Here is a 12,733-nt window from a genome sequence, read left to right as displayed (position 1 = left end):
GAAGAAAGGGCATGATGGAGCACCTTTTTGTGAATGGGAGGCGGAGCCAGAGAAGGCGAGATTTGCTGGAAATTATGATAATAAGTGTTCTGTGTTTCAGTAAATAGTGACAAGGACCATGAGATATTTTGTGTGTGTGTGTGTGTTAATATATTATATCTTGTGGCCATACTGCATTATCTTTATTCTAAACATATTCTCTTTTCTTCTTTGAATATTAATTCATGGTCATTATTAATGACTTTTTAGTGAATGTGCCACAATACTACACATCTGTAGCATGGCTGCTCTAACATTTTTTGGAGTGTGAGCTCCAACAGCATGGGCTTTTCCATCCATATTTTAAATGCTGATATTGATATCACATATTGTAAGGATCATTTGGCAAATGATCAGCGTTCTACACTACCAATACATGAGTTCTCTAGTGGACTGGTGGCTGGTTTGGGGTGTTTGGGGCGACTCTGAATCCAGTGTTCCCAGTAGAAACTCTGCAGCAGTTATAACTAACTCTGCAGCAGTTATGAAAACGAGCAGATGCTGTGAACTTCAGTGTAACTTGCAATTTTTTTTATCACTAACATGACTAAGTGTAATAAGTCATCTCACCGAATGCCGCAGAGTTGTGAAATTAAAGAAACTCTGCTGAACAACATGAGCAGAAATTCCATAAAAGTATAACATGTAAATTCAGACAATTGAGGCACATTTCCAAAGTTTCAAAACTATATAGTTTAATGTTAAAAATTTGTGGCAAACGAGCAAGTCACAGATACCAAAAGAATTAGACAATTCTTACCACAAGAACATATGCATGAAGTTGATTCCATCCTGGAGTCACTGGGAATGTGTCATGGATGCGATCATTGAAAGCAAATCGAGCTTTTCATGGGTTCAAACCATGGAAACTATTCTATTCTATTCTATTCTATTCTATTTATATAGCGCTTTTAAAAATGTTCAATGACTCAAAGCAGCTTTGAAATATAATTAAAACATTTTTCATAACTTATAATTATATTATATCTGAAGGCCACAGATTAAATATGATGTTCCCAAGGTGTCATTTCTGGCTATGAGATATTTCTATAATCATGAACGTATTATACTATCTCATTGCCTCAATATTTATTATTATCTTTATTTATTTGTGAAATAAGTATAGCACCTTTTTGCCACAATGCATAACACTGATGTCCTTAATATTGTATTTGTGGTCTAATGAGATTATCTCCTGGCCTGAATATATTATCTCATGTCCTCCATATATTATGCCATGGCCTCAGTGTAATATATTGTAACCTGTATATATTAATATGTGGATTCAATATAGTACCTTATTATATAGCTACGATTATTATCTGATGTCCTGAATATTATCTTCTGGCTTGAATATATTCTCTTGTGTTCTCAATATATTATATTGTAATTCAATATAGTATGTTATTTTCTTATTGTATTATCTGATGTCCTGAACATATGTGCGTATAATTATTTAGTTTTTTAATATTAATATATTATATCTTGCCATGAATATATATTATCCTGTGTCTTCAATGTAAATAAATATTATCTTGGGGCTTACTTAAATAAATACATATACATGGAAATACATTATTATAAAAATATTATCATAATAATTACAATTTTAAATATAATTTTATATATATTTTATATATATATATAATCTCATTGATGTAATATATTATCTTGTAGCTACAGTATGTCAACTTTTGTTCACTTTTTTTAATGCACAATATCAGTGTCTTATATTACCAGTACACTCAGAGTGTAATCCAAAGTCAAACAGTGTTCAACTCTTGGTATAGACTCTGAATCCACTATAAAGGCCTTCACAAGTTTACGGGGCATGTGGTAGCATAGCGGTTAAGGTGTTGGGCTACCAATCGGAAAGGTTGTGAGTTCGATCCACCAAGCTGCTGCTGTTGAGCCGCTGAGCAAGACCCTTACTCAGTTGTATAAACATGAAATAATGTAAGTCACTCTGGATAAGGGTGTCTGCCAAATGCTGGAAATGTAAATATAAGTTACAGGCTGTATCCCAAGCTGACCTCGTAAAACAGCATGTATTTCTTTGAGCACAATTATATCCACACACTTGTTACAATCAATATTGTTTTATATTGCTGACTGATTTCAGATTAATTCAGCTGTATTTTTGGTACTACATTTATACTACAGTACAAAATGTGGGTAATTCCAGTGACTGGTTTTGAAATCTGTTTACATAAACAGAAACTTGTGTGTGATGTTGCATGAGACAGACAGATGATTTAGAGGTGACTAGGCTGTCTTTCTCTAAAATCAAATGACAGTCGTACAAATGTTTAGCCTAACTGCCCCAAGCTGGGGATTTCTAGCAAGTCTGTACTTCCAAGTCTGTGTTGTTTTGTCTTGACAGATTTTATTGCTTTCTGGTACCTAATAAAAAGTACCTATTGAGACACAGATACAGTTTCCTCATTTTTTTTAAGCTGTTTTTAAAAAAGTTTTAGAAATATAGCTTTTTTTCACACTAATCATACAATGATTAGCAGTCACAGCTTGTTGAAATTAAGTGACTCCCACAGGACTCCAGAAACATGTCATAAATCAGGGTAAATGCTGAAAATCAGAAGTGGAAGTTATTCTGAAGACACTTCTATTCCTGTACTCAGTTTATTAGGAACACCTATACAGTTTATTAGGAACACCTATACAGTTTATTAGGAACACCTATACAGTTTATTAGGAACACCTATACAGTTTATTAGGAACACCTATACAGTTTATTAGGAACACCTATACAGTTTATTAGGAACTCAGTTTATTAGGAACTTGCATATTCGACTTCTTCATCAGCCAATCACGTGACGGCAGGTCAAAGCATAAAAATCATGCAAATAGATGGTCAAAAGCATTAGTCAATGTTCACATCATGCATCAGAAAGTCGGTTGTTTGTGTCAGAAAGCAGATTTGAGTATTTCAAAAATCTCCTGGGATTTTCACACACAGCATTCTCTAGAGTTTACACAGAATGGTGTGGAAAAACCAAAACATCCCCTTTTCTTAAGGTTTGCAGGCTAAAACACCTTGTTGTTGAGCAAGATCAGAAGAGAATGAGCAGACAGGTCTGAGCTGACAGCAAGTCAAATCACCTCTCTTTGATGACCATGGTGAGTATAAAAAGCATCACAGAACACAAAACCTTGAGGTGCATGATCTATAGCAGCAGAAGGTCCTCCTCGTGTCAGCCAAGAACAAGATTCTGAGACTATAAGATTGTATAATTATATGACTATAATTGTTTATCTTCTGTTCTATGTTTATGTTCTGTAAAGCTGCTTTAAGACAATGTCCATTGTAAAAAGCGCTATACAAATAAACTTGAATTGAATTGAATTGAATTGAATAAGACCCACCCAAACTGGACAAATTTGTTTGATGTGAAGCTCTTGATCTGTATCTGCATGAGTTCATGCATTTTGTGTACACTGTTATGCCACTATTACCACGTTCGCCTTACACCTCCAGGGTTGGGGGTTCGATTCCCACCTCCGCCTTGTGTGTGTGGAGTTTGCATGTTCTCCCCGTGCCTCTGGGGTTTCCTCCGGGTACTCCGGTTTCCTCCCCCGATCCAAAGACATGCAAAGACATGCATGGCCTACAAACATGGCCTCTGAGAACTACAACAGCCTGTATGTTCACGCTGACAGTACAAATTACACATACCTAAACTAAATCATCTACAAAGCTCTCTAAATACTGTACACACACAGACGGTAAGTACACACATGCTGTTTAATCACCTGTCCTCTTTATGTTTTTTAACACATTCTTGAATAACGTCTTTGTCCTTTTAATCCCGATTACTAACACTACTGACCTTTGTCCTTAATCTTTTCCTGGTGTTCTTCTAACGTAACATGACAGACCAGATTGGCTTGTGCTCCATTTTAGCAAATCAGTTCGTTAATGTAGGAACCGCTCACACCTGCAGGTCTTGTTAAACTGATCCAGACAGCCCTGAAGGTCTTCATCAGCAGGTTGTGACATGTACAGTAAGTTTCAATCACACAACACTATGAGTCACAGAAATATGACAATTAACTACAATAAGGATAAAATTAGGGTTTTGCTGATCTAAAGGTTAACAGAGTGTGTGGGTGTGTGGGTGTGTTTTGTTGTGGCAAGGATTCTGTACTGTTTTATGTAACTATACTACCTGAGTAAATAATTGCATTATATAAATGTTATATAACTATATAACATTTAACTATCTGAAAATGAAAATTAAGATTAATCGAATTTGAAGCTGAACAATTCACCTTTCAGTTTGTTTTTTAATAATGATGATGACGATGATGATGATGATGATGATGATGATGACGATGATGATGATGACGATGATGATGATGATTTGAAACCTTTAGTAAGTTCTTTATCCTGGTCAGGGTTCTTGTGGATCTGGAGCCTATTCTGGGAACAGTGTGTGAGGCACGAATACACACTCAGTGGGATACCAGTCCAATACAGTGCACCATTCACACACTTTCACACACACAGCCAAGACACATAGAGAACATCTGAAACTCACAAAGGGGAACCAGATAATGTGAACTGCTCCAACTTTAGTTTATGATGCGCATGATGCGGTGAATTAAAAGTCCGAAAAATAGCAGGATTTACAGTAAATGATTTAGGAGCATGATGATTAGGAGCAGATTTCCAGCACCTGGAAAATGATCCTGCATACCAGGTTCCTTAAAAGAGAACTGTTTTAGAAGCCGTATTAACTGAAAGTTTTAGGTTTCAAGGTTGTTTATGGTGTTATTTTCAATTTTCAATTCAAGTTTATTTGTATAGCGCTTTTTACAATGGACATTGTCACAAAGCAGCTTTACAGAACATAAACATAAAACAAAAGATAAACATAAGAAGTATAAAGAATTAATATAATAAAAATTCAAGATATATACAGTTCACAGTGTGTATGTATGTATGTATGTGTGTATGTGTATTTGTCCCCAATGAGCAAGTCTGAGGGCTCAGGCAACAGTGGCAAGGAAAAACTCCCTTAGATTGGTAAAGGAAGAAACCTTGAGAGGAACCAGACTCAAGGGGAACCCATCCTCATATGGGTGACACTAGATGGTGTGGTTACAAATATACAAGTATCACAGAGTCCAACTGGAGCCGGTAGATCTGTAGATGTCTCAGGGTTCTCACAGTCAGCCTTGTCTCAGTGGAGGTCCAGAAATTTCAACGCACGGAAGACGATCTTAGCATGGGTGTCTCAGCATGGGTAGAAAAAGAGAAGAGAAGAGCAGTGCATAGGGATTAACATATCTGCTGTTCATAAGAATGTGCAAGTCTAGTGTAATAGTGCACAATATGATGGGATGTATTATGTGTACGCCTGACTAAAGAGATGAGTTTTCAATCTATATTTAAACTGGTAAAGTGTGTCTGAGCCCGAACACTGTCAGGAAGACTATTCCAAAGTTTGGGAGCTAAATAAGAGAACGCTCTTCCGCCTTTAGTAGACTTAGATATTCTGGGGACTACCAGGAGTCCTGAGTTTTGTGATCTCAGAGAGCGTGAAGGATTGTAACGTGTTAGAAGACTAGTTAGATACATGGGAGCTAAACCATTAAGAGCCTTGTACGTAAGTAGCAGCAGTTTGTAATCAATTCTATACTTAACAGGTAGCCAGTGTAGAAATGATAAAATTGGGGTTATATGGTCATACTTTCTTGTCCTAGTGAGAACTCTGGCCGCTGCATTTTGGACTAACTGTAGCCTATTTATTAAAGATGCAGGACAACCATCTAGTAATGCATTACAATAGTCCAGTCTAGAGGTCATGAAAGCATGAACAAGCTTCTCAGCATCAGATACAGACAGGATGTTTCTCAGCTTGGCAATATTTCTGAGGTGGAAGAAGGCTGTTTTTGTGGTTTGGGCGACGTGATTTTCAAAAGACAAGTTACTGTCTAATATAACACCCAGGTCTTTCACTGTCGAGCTACTAGTAACAGTACATCCCTCTAATTGGAAATTAAGTTGTGAGAGTTTCTGTGTACTAGTTTTTGGGCCTATAAGTAGTGTTTCTGTCTTATCAGAGTTTAACAACAGAAAGTTACAGCTCATCCAGTCTTTTATCTCTCTAAGGCATTGAGTTAATTTCGACAATTTAGTTATTTCATCTGGTTTTGATGAGATGTATAACTGTGTGTCGTCAGCATAGCAATGGAAGCTAATCCCATGTCTTCTAATAATGTTCCCTAATGGAAGCCTGTATAGCGAGAAGAGCAGAGGTCCTAGAACTGATCCTTGAGGGACCCCATAATTAACTGGTGATAAACTGGAGGATTCACCATTTAATTCTACAAAATGGTATCGATCAGACAGGTAGGATCTAAACCAACTTAAAGCCTGTCCATGAATACCTGTGTAATTTTGTAAGCGATCTAGGAGAATGTTGTGATCTATAGTGTCGAATGTAGCACTAAGGTCAAGTAGAACTAATAGTGACATACAGACTTTGTCGGAAGCTAAGAACAAGTCATTTGTAACTTTAACAAGTGCAGTTTCTGTGCTATGATGGGGCCTGAAACCTGACTGAAATTCTTCAAAGATATTGTTCTCCTGTAAGAAGGAGCTCAGTTGAACAGTTGAAACGGAAGGTGTGAAATCGGTCTGAATTTATTTCAACATAAATCACAAAAAGGCTCAGCTGCAAAGACCTTTTTTCTCTCAAAATGAAACTAACAGTGAAACACCAGGTAGAGTCATCAGCATGATGGTGGTTAATTATGCTGAAGAAGGGGGAAATGATTGTGAACTTTAACAAAGACCCTTCTGTAAAGTTCCCCGTTTGCACTGCCTGTGTCTTGTTCCTCATATCCAAAGTAGTACTTTTAAAAAACGGTGTTTGCAACTTTTTTCACCAGACCAAGTTTATTTTTCATAATTTGGCAAGACACAGTAGCATATCATTCGAAATGTTAACATTCAGCTGCCGTTGGTATTATATTTAATCATAAGAATATGAGTGCTGTGATAAGAACACTAACTGAACAAACAGAAGCAAAATATATTACTGTAGTTCTGTGTTCAAAAAAAGAAAGAAAAAGAATGATTTTTGAGTGTTGTCCTGTTAGTGCAGAAATATTACATAACCATATTACATATGCATACTCACTTTGTTAAGCTTGCTAAGTTCCAAAAACATGATTCTATCTATCCTCAAAGTAAAATGAATTTAACACTGAAACCCAAGGTAGAGTCATCAGCATGATGGTGGTTAATTTTGATGAAGAAGGGGGAAACGATTGTGAACTTTAACAAAGACCCTTCTGGAAAGTTCTACCCTCAAAGTAAATAGTGAAGTAAAAACGTCTTGCAGCACTGCTTGACTGGTCCCACCATTACTCGGGGTTAAGAGGTAGGCACACATCAAGACTCCACTTTGGCCTGGCACCAAGGTGATGGAATGAACTTACTCTAAATGCCCCTAAATGTTCAAATGACAGGTAAAGCTACTTCTTTCTGAATCTCTGAAAAACTAGCATTTAAAAATAAATAACCCTGAACTGTGTTTTAGGTTGATGGTGTCCTAAGTTTCTAACGTAGTGAACCAATGTCAATATGTTCACTGATAGAACTTCAAAGCATTTTGAGCTTTTTTATGTCGATATAAAAGCACTTTTGTAAATGTTGATATCAATCATATTTCTGCTCTTTGAGATGCCTCAAGTACTTGTTCATAATCATCTAAAATGTGAACGTTTTATCTTCAACCACAGAGGGAAAAATCCATGTCTCACCCTGAAAGCCAATAGTGTCCTGACTCATTTCATATTAGAGTTTTATAACAGGCAAAATGAAATAGTTCATTTGTTTATACTGAAAGAAATAGTTTGATTTCAATTTCTATTTCACTGGTGGATTGAATACCAGCGTACTGGGAAAAAGGGTTAAGAGATAAATAGTCTAACTATTTGAATCAAATTGTTTCTTTCTGTCTCTTTTTTTAATTTACTAATTTATATTAATTTTAAGTAATGTTTTGAACATTACCTTTACACACACAGACACACACACCCAAGTCAAGTCAGGTCAAGTCAGACACACACACACACACACACACACACACACAGTGATGAGTACTCTCTAAAGGTGGACCACATTCCACTACATCACCTGACCTCTACAAAAACACATTCTTGTCTATCTAGTTTCAGTAGCACATCTGAGAATTATGTGAGTCATCCGTACTCTTTGTATGAGACATGGCATGTGACCGATATTCATATATATGGAAATGATGTGCATTTTAAAACGTGAGTGTGTGGAAAGTCAAGTCACGGTGAAGCGAAGTGTATGTGACTCATGTAATCGAACTGCGAGACAGTGAGCTAGCATTTAGTGAGAGCATAGTGCAAATGGAATTTTTAAAGGTCAGAGTCATTTTAGGATTTTGAAAAAGTAATATTAATATTAAGTAATAAATAACATTAAGAATAGAAGAAGGAATATTTTATCTAGTGACAATAAAGGTATTAGCGTGCAAGATGCAAAGAGGTGACACGATGGGAAGAAAAAATTAACTACAACTAACAGGAATAGCAGCATTACTACTACTACTACTACTAATAATAATAATAATAATAATAATAATAATAATAATAATAACTTAGTGATTAGCAGGTTTCCCTCACAGCACCAGGTTTACTATACCTGTGTGTGGGTTGTACATATTTCCTCTGGGGTCTTCAGATCTCGTCCAGTCTAAATACATTCACTGTAGTCTGATTGCCATCGCTAAATTGTCCAGTGGGTGTGTGGGTGTGTGATTGTGCCCTGTGATGTACTAAAATCCTTTTCTTTTTCTCTCTCTCTCTCTCTCTCTCTCTCTCTTTCTTGTGTTTTCTCTTTATATCATTCTGCAGTAAAGTATACTGTTACTCTATTACTTATTGATGATTATTGTCTTTTAAAGAGTTTGTAATAGTCGGTTAGTAAGAAAATGATGGCACATGATTCTTTGGCGAGTTTCACTTTGACTTGCTCGTCTCTGTTGCGATTTCTGTTGAGAATGTTTGGGAACAATGGGTGATAGTGGGTCCCAGTGCCAGTGCCTCTCTTCCTTGGAAGTGTGAAATCATGACTAATAGCACCAGGTTTTAGAAAATACATGCCATCAGTTGTTGCTACACATGCATGGAGACTAATGAAGTCAAGTCAAGTTAAAATGTCAAATGCATAAAATTAACCTAATATTAAGCTAATATGATTCTTAAGATGTTAGTTTCTTTGCATATATTAGTAGTATTCTCAATACCTTCATTTTCATTTGAAGGTTTCTATCGGGAAAATTAAGTTGATTCTCAGTAGAATTGTCCGAATCTTCATACTCTTCACATCTTCTAAACGTTCAGCGTGTGAGCCATCACATGCAAAATGATCCAGTTGATTATTAAAATCTTCCAGACATACTTACTTACTGTATGTACTTGCTTCCTGGAGTTGTGTTGGTTAATGATCAGATGTCTTGGTCCACACTTGGGTGTAACTGCTGTAGTCATATCTACCCAAACCAACCATACAAAGGTACCAAGGTTTGATTCAAAAGAGGAAAATTAATAGTTAATATTTGAATAGTTCTTAATAGTTAATAGCACTACTTGACAGGAACCACCATCTCTCAGGGAACATAGAAGGTTTGCATTAAGGTTCTTCTCTTTACTGGACATTTTCAAAGGATGTCTATAAACCCACCTCTTTCTGAGGTGCTTATACTAACAATATTACCTCCAAACATAGTCTTTTGAACGATGGAATTCTTGGTCTATAACATGCTAAACCTGTATCATGATGTATTTATGTATTTCCTGTATATATATATATATATCGTCGCTGTCGGGCGGAAACCTCGTATGTCCAAATTTGGTCAATTTCATATTTTTTCACATATCGATGCTATTGGTCAGTCCCCACGTGGGTCTGTTATTTTTACAAGTTATTAACCAATCTAAAGTCTTGAAAATAGCTTGAGCGCAAATCTCATAACTCCATTGGACTCTTCAACTGTCCACCTCTTCCTCATTCCGCAGGAGAGCTTCGCAGCATATTTCTCCTCAAGAAGAGTTGCAACGAATCAACACTGTCTTCAAAAGACAGTGTAAATGTCTTCAAAACACTGGGCTCAAAGAAAAAAAAATCTTGACCCCGCTAGTTCTGGTGCTCGTCTGAGGACAGGAATTTAGCGCAAGACAATCCACTGGACTAAACCCTGTGTACTGCAGATAAGGTACGGTGTTTTTTTAATTTCCTGAAAAATAACGGTTTTGGAGATACGAGGATTCCGCCTGACAGCGACGATATATACAGTATATATATATATATATATATATATATATATATATATATATATATATATATATATATATATCCATATTGTATTTAAGGATGTAACTCACTCTGGATAAGGCCATCTGAAAAACTCCATAAATGTAAATGTACTGTAAGATCTCCTGGCAGTCTAAAACAAGAACGGGTACAAGTGAATATCATCAGCATATTGTTAATAGGGATGAGCAAGTACAGCATTATCTGTATCTGTATCTGTATCTGTTAACCATATGAATTATCTGTATCTGTATCTGTACTCGGAGTGGGTGGGGCATAACCCGGAAGAAGGTGGGGCGTGTCTTGAAATGGGCGGGGCTTTAACCGGTATGTTATTTTAAGCATGCAATTGATATGGGTTGATCAGAAATTGTTATATTTATTGCTGATTAGAAAAATATTTACAGGACAGCATCAGGATTGAGCTTCAGATCAATGGTTTTGATCACGATAGCAAACGAAATATATTACAGAACAAGTTTTGCAACAATGAAAACAAAACAATGCAGTGCAATTATGAAGTAAAATGTAATGAACAACATAACTTTCTTTTTTAACTTTTAATTTTTTTTTGTGTGTATGCTTAATAATTAATTTGTAATATTTATAACACTAGCTTACTACCTTTATGTTTTTATGAAATACAGCAAATACGTGTCAGACACACAGTGTCTGGTTACTGGTTAGAGACAGCTGAAGGTTTAAAAAAGAAAAAAAATCTCCGACAGGCAGATATGCAATGCGAGTCGCATTCTACCAAGCAAGCACCACGTCTGAACGAACCCACGTTTACCAGAACTCTACTGGTTAGTAAGTACGTATTATTAACGTTACAACCCGAAGTAAAAAGCTGAAGAAACCCTAAACGTTAACGGAAAAGACCCGCGAACCCGAGTGAGTGAGGGAGAGACAGAGAGCTGTTCTGTGTGTGACTGTGAGTGAGCAGAGCGAGACACAGCAACACAATACATCTGTATGTGTGTAGGGGAGGGGCGCTGTGACTAGTCTATCACTGTAGGGGAGGGGCGCTGTGACTAGCCTATCACTGTAGGGGAGGGGCACTGTGACTAGCCTATCACTGTAGGGGAGGGGCGCTGTGACTAGCCTATCACTGTAGGGGAGGGGCACTGTGACTAGCCTATCACTGTAGGGGAGGGGCGCTGTGACTAGTCTATCACTGTAGGGGAGGGGCGCTGTGACTAGTCTATCACTGTAGGGGAGGGGCGCTGTGACTAGCCTATCACTGTAGGGGAGGGGCGCTGTGACTAGCCTATCACTGTAGGGGAGGGGCGCTGTGACTAGCCTATCACAGAACGTTGACACAATCAGCTACCCAATGATGATTTTCATTCAATCCGAGCACAGATATTGACTCTTATTACTCGTATAATACTCGTAATCGGCAGAAGTGCTTTATCCGTACCGGATACTCGTTTCAGCCGAGTATCCGGCTCATCTCTAATTGTTAATAAGAAAGCTATGCCAATGACGTCCCATTGAGTTTGTGTACAATGAGTAGAGAAGAGAAATAATACATATCCTTCAGCTGACATACTAATCATTCTTTATTGAACTTGTGCCATACTTGAACAAGGTTTAAGGCATGGCCTGCTGCTCAACATTTTCACATTATCTAGACTTGTACACATACCATACACATGCCTTTCACAGCATGTCTGCTTAATTTAAGTCTCACCAGATCTCTGCTGCATTTGATACAAGCCAGACCCTCGTCTCAAGTGTAGTTAAAGAAACTCACCCAGAGTAGTTAAAGGAATGGCGATGGAGCACAAAGACAAGAGTGAGGAGACCCTAATGGCATGTATTGTCAATATTTGGAAAACTTAAATTGTAAAAGACAATTTTTTATTATTATTAGTTTACCAGTTGGTGTAATTATAAAGAGTATTAGACCTCATAGCAGTAAATGAACTTCTAATCATCCTGTAATGTTTTCTTTGCATTTTGGATCACATGCAGTGATTTAATAGTTTAATTGCTGGTAGAACAGACTACAGAGTTCGGGAGCAGTTGAGCCATGGATGAGAATTTGAGATACACTTCAACAGAGGTACTTCAAGATTCAAGAATACTTCAAGGTGCTGTGCTATCATCTGTAAAGATGTGGGAGTAAATTCAAAGAATGTCTTGCAAAGATACCCAGTTGGGTGGTTCCCTGCCTGGAAATTGAACCAGGACACAGCAGTGAGAAAGCAGGACCCTGCTGCTCAAACACCAGGGAATTGTGATTGCACAAGTATTCACCACAATTGCTTTGGAGCCACTAAATTAGCTGTTATTAACAGAGTTATTAAT

Source organism: Tachysurus vachellii, chromosome 14 (assembly GCF_030014155.1).
Source record: "Tachysurus vachellii isolate PV-2020 chromosome 14, HZAU_Pvac_v1, whole genome shotgun sequence".
NCBI lineage: Eukaryota > Metazoa > Chordata > Actinopteri > Siluriformes > Bagridae > Tachysurus > Tachysurus vachellii.
The sequence above is the reverse complement of the archived record's forward strand: the minus strand, read 5'-3'. Positions refer to the sequence as shown.